The sequence below is a fragment of the Arachis ipaensis genome, chromosome B07, assembly GCF_000816755.2.
Source record: "Arachis ipaensis cultivar K30076 chromosome B07, Araip1.1, whole genome shotgun sequence".
Lineage (NCBI taxonomy): Eukaryota > Viridiplantae > Streptophyta > Magnoliopsida > Fabales > Fabaceae > Arachis > Arachis ipaensis.
The window spans coordinates 104,036,830-104,042,161 of record NC_029791.2 but is presented as its reverse complement, the minus strand read 5'-3'; the positions used below and the strand labels follow the sequence as shown (position 1 = coordinate 104,042,161).

The 5,332-nt window shown below is 33.6% G+C and overlaps 1 long non-coding RNA gene across 1 annotated transcript; it reads right to left on the bottom strand.

Moving 5' to 3' along the window:
* Nucleotides 1,267-2,497, bottom strand: LOC107609986. Its single transcript, XR_001613352.2, has 3 exons — nt 2,114-2,497; nt 1,845-1,914; nt 1,267-1,512 (listed from the first exon to the last, which is right to left on the bottom strand). It is a non-coding gene; the product is annotated as an uncharacterized LOC107609986 (long non-coding RNA).

Below are 5,332 nucleotides of genomic sequence, written 5' to 3'. Positions count from 1 at the left end.
ACTCGAACCAGTAACCTCTTAAATAAGTACGAAGAGACTATGCTATTTGAACTATAACTCATTGGCAGCATCTTATAATATTAAACAGTAGTATATGATGAGTTTGTATCTGTTCTCAATCACAATTCAAATTTCTTTTTAGGTCATTGAAGAACCCCTTTTTTTTTTCTCACGCGAAACAACTTTAATAACTCTACGTTTGGGCAGCTTCCCTCTGCTTGTGTTTGTCGGTGCTATATAAGAGTCAAGTATTTGACTGATACAATGATAAGTATAGACTTCAACAGAAAGACAAAATCCAAAGAAAATCAATGTTACAGACCAGCCGTTTCTCTTTAATTTCTTTAGTCTCTCAAAATAAAAGACCACAAAATATGGCAATACTTTAGCCTCATTAATTATATGCATGAGACAGGTGTAACCAAGGTGGGAGCGAGCTAAATAAACTCCAATTTGGACAAAGATTAATGTCTGTTTTATAGCATATTCTTATTATAAGTGTTCATATTGTCTACCGGCCAACAAAACCTTTTAGAAATCTTATTGGAAACATCTTAAACTAAACCTTGAGATAGTTGAATGATTAGATTATTGTCTATTTATGTTGAAATTTAAATTCTATTGTAATAGAATGATGCTACATAAAAAAAAACTCTAAATTAAATAAAAAATACAAATAATATAAATATATGTAGAGAAATTTAAACCTTAATACATAAAGAATAATAACTCTTTTTACTATCACTACATTATTAAATTTTATTCTATACAAGATATCTATTATAATAGTATATGAGCTTTTAAAATTTGTTGGGAGCCAAGGCCACTACTTACCCCCTTAAATCCGTCCCTGATGCTACATATATAAGTGTTTTTATCAAGGTTATGAAAACCGGACCGGTCATCGAACCGGTCAAGCAACTGGTTCAATGGTTCAATGGTCCGATCGGGGTCAAACCGTGATCGAACCGGTTTAATTAAATATACACTAAAATTATATAAAAATTCAATATATAATTTTAAATATACCAAATTAGTCTCAAACAATAGTATTATACTAACTCAAACAATAGTATTATACTAAAAAATTATTGGCTAAGCTATAATATCAATTAGTCTCAAACAATAGTATTATACTAACTCAAACAAAATTAACTCAAACAAAAAGCAGCAATTCAGAAACTAACCATCAACAAATAATTGCAATATTTCTTGCTCCACCTGGCCCTGTTCCTCCAAAGGCTTCCTTTTTTTCTAAATTAGTTGGCTAAGCTACATGCAAAACTAAAGTTTCCTGTTTTATTTTGATTAAAGTTTCAAAACCAAATCTGGCAAATCAATAGATACTATGGGAAAAATAAAACTGCATATCTAATTGAAACAAAATTCTCACGTTTCTACAGCCTTTTCAATATTCTAGATCATGACACCCTTAACTTCAGAGACCTTTTTCTAAACCTTGGCAAGCTTGCTTATCTACTCCAATACTGCATATGCTCCTTGAATTTCAGCCTGCACCATCCAAACAAAACAAAACAACACAATTTACACAAATTCAACCAAATCAACCTCCATAATCAATTAGTCTCAAACAATAGTATTATACTAACTCAAACACAATTAACTCAAATAAAAAGCAGCAATTCAGAAACTAACCATCAACAAAATTAACTCAAACAAGCAGCAGCAATTCAGAATATTAATCCCACGCACCCAGAATCACAAAATCACAAAATCAGTATTATACTAACTCAGTAACTCAAAATAATAAACCCAGCAACTCAGAATCACAGAATCAATATTATTAAAAATAATTGAAAACAAGCAAAAATAAATTGACGTACCGGCAGCGACGAAGAAAGAAAGTGACGGCAATGAGATCTTGGATTTTTTAGTGAGTGACGGATCGGCCATCTTCAACATAAACAATGTAGTGAAAAAGGGAGGAAATCAGAATAAATAAAAATAACAAAAAAAATAAAAAATCAATAACTCGTTCCACCCACAACAGAGGAAACAAATAAAAAACTAAAGTGAAAAAGGGAGGAAATCAGTGAAAATAAAGAAGAGCATGAAGAAGATGTTGAAGAACGGCGAAGATTGAAGAACTCACGGCGACGGCAAAGTCCACGGCGGCAAGGGTACGTTTGCACTACGCACTGAGAGTGGTGCTCAACACAGAGAGAGAGAGAGAGATGGCTCGGAGACAGAGGCGTTTCGATGACGAGAATGAGGCGGCGACGACGACGGAGCAGTCCTTCGCGGCGGCGATGCCAACAGTTCAGACTCGACGTCGAGGGGAGGTGACGATAATATGTGTTGTTGACCTTGAAGAGAGCGACAGAGAGAGATCGCCGAAGAGACGACGACCGGCCGACGGCGACAAGAAGAGTAACGATCCGAAGAGAAGACGACCAACTGACGCGACAAGGAGAAGAACGATGAGAAGAGCGCGACGGTGGATAGTGATGGTGGCTGGGTTTAGGGTTTCTCAGAGACGGAGGTTTTTTTTTAATATATATATATTATAAAAAAATCGGTAACCCTGAAAAAACCCGGCCGGTTCCGACGGTTCACTGGTTAACCGCCAGTTCGGCCGATTCTCAGGCCGGTTTTTTGCAAAACAGTTTTACTGCAGAACCGAACCGATTAGATGACCGGTTCTCGGTTAACCCGGTTGAACCGGCCGGTCCGGTTCAGTTTTCAGAACAATGGTCTTTATAACTAAATTTAACTAAATTAGTGTAAGCACGTATATTGAAAAAAGTAAAAAGGACATGATATACATGTCATTTCTCTTCTTTCGCATTTTCTATAGAATATAATTTTTTATTCAAGAATATAAAAACTTATTGATACAACACACAAAATTTTGCACATAACACAAACTTATTAATATAGTATATAAATTTTTGTACATTGCACACAAATTGTATTGCGAATGTATTTTGTTAGTTGGATAAGTCAATATTTTGGGTATGTAGTCCTCCAAAAATTTTGCACTGCACATCAAAATTTATGTGTTATACACTAAGATTTTTGTGTTGTACACAAGCTTATGAAAATTAGACCAGACCAGTTAGTTCAATCGGATTAATAGAGAATCGGTCATCTGGTCGGTCTCTATTTCAAAACCGTCCTGCAAAAAATCAACGAAAATTGATTGAACCAGCGATTAACTTCCGAACCGGCTAGGTTTTAAAAATACCGGTTTTCAAAATCCACCAAAACGGCGTCGTTTTGATGCTGAAAAAAATTAAATAGCTAAAACGCTAAAACCCAAACCTTCCTTCCCTTTCTTCCATCTCTCACTCAAAAAATCCTAATCTATCCCCTGATCCTCTCACTCCTTCTCTTCACTTCGAAGTTCCAATAGCCACTAGCCCACCACCCACTAGCCATCATCTGAAATCCATCACTCACACTCGTCGCTGAGGCATCTTCTTGATGTTCCTCCTCTTCTGGCCGTTGCATGAAGGGCTGTGTCGAGCTCCTGGCGTCGCCGTCGCGAAAGATTATTGCTGGGTCCATTGGTCGTTGTCTGTCCGAGCTCACTTCCTTGTTCGAGCTCTCTCTGGCTTTCTCTGTTTGAGCTCACTTCCATTCTCCATTGCTGTCACTTCCGATTCCGTCGTCGTCACTTCCTTTCTCCCTCGCTGTCGGTACTTCAATTTATTTTTGCTTGTTTTCATTTTTTTAATAATACTAATTATGTGATTTTGAGTTGCTAGGTTTACTATTTTGAGTTGTTGAGTTAGTATAATATTGATTTTGTGATTCTGAGTTGTTGGATTACTATTTTGAGTTGCTGAGTTAGTATAATACTGATTTTGTAATTCTGAGTTACTAGGATTAATATTTTGAATTGCTGCTGCTTGTCTGAGTTAATTTTGTTGATGGTTAATTTTGTTAGTTTCTAATTTTCTAATTTGGAAGATGCAATCACAAAATAATTTGTTATGAATAATTTATTACGTGAAATTGTAAAAATTTAAATTTTATTAATTTACAAATTATTGAATTCAAATATTTAAAATTACATATTAAATTTTTAATAATTTTTATTTAATATTTAATTAAATCGGTTGAACCCTTTTACCAGTTCATTAATCGATCCGATTCTCGAAACCTTGGTTTTACATTAAAATTTATGTGGGTGTATATTTTATTAGTATATTATACAAATTTTTTCATATATCACGTAAATATTTGCATATAGCACACCAATTTTTACACATAGCATACACATTTTGCTGTGAATGTATTTTGTTTATTGGGTGAGTCAATGTATTGAATATATAGTCCTCCAAAAATTTGTGCTGTATACAAAAATTTATGTGTTGTGCGTATTTTATTGGTTGGGTATCAATATTTTGGATATGTGCTCTTTCAAAAATTTGTGCTGTATATACTAAAATTTGTGTGTTTTAGTTTTCTTAACATTTATGGACAAAGAAAAAGATAAAAACGACGAGGACGATGATAATGATAATAAAAAAGGATTAAAAAAAAAAGAAGGAATTAACAAGAAGAAGAAGAAAAAAAAAAGGTAATGATGGCGATGTCGATGGTGGTGGCAGCGACGGCGTGACAATGACATTAAAAAAATAAGCACGTAAAAAAAGAAGAGATAACGACAATAAAATGTAAAAAAAAAATAAAAAATAAAAAAGATGACAACAATGATAACGAAATATTCATGCGTATACAAAAAGAAGCGTGCAGACTTAGTTAAAAATTTAGTTTTTTTTGGTCGATGGATTAAATAACCGGCCCTTAGATTACACACTCACACACACCACACTCACACACATAATATTCTCTTTTTTTTTTTTTTATCAAATTTGTACTACATGAAACTTGAAATTAAGACCTCTTAGTAAAAAAGAGGACCATATGTCACTCGAGCTAAGGTTCATTGGTGTTAAAAATTTAGTTCAACAAATATTTAGACGTCTAGAATTTCTTGCTGCAATATTATGAGAAATTAAAAAAAAATTATAGTTTGGACTGATCATAAATAATCTAAACTTAAAAATTATGGTCCGCAATCTTCTGCCATCTTTTGGACGGCGATATTTATAGAATGTAAGTAGAAATTAGAATGAGTTTTTTATGCTTGTTTCCAAAATCGGATAAAGGCTCCTGTCCAACTTATTGGGCTGGGCTTATTTTCATTACGCTAAAATTTTAGGTCTTAAGTATTTTGAGCTTCTGACCAAAAAGAAGTATTTTGAGTTCATTTAGAGACAAATAGTTAGTTTATCTGTTATCGAAATGGAGATATGATTTTGAGAAAATAATAAATAAACTTTTGATCTTTTAATTTTAA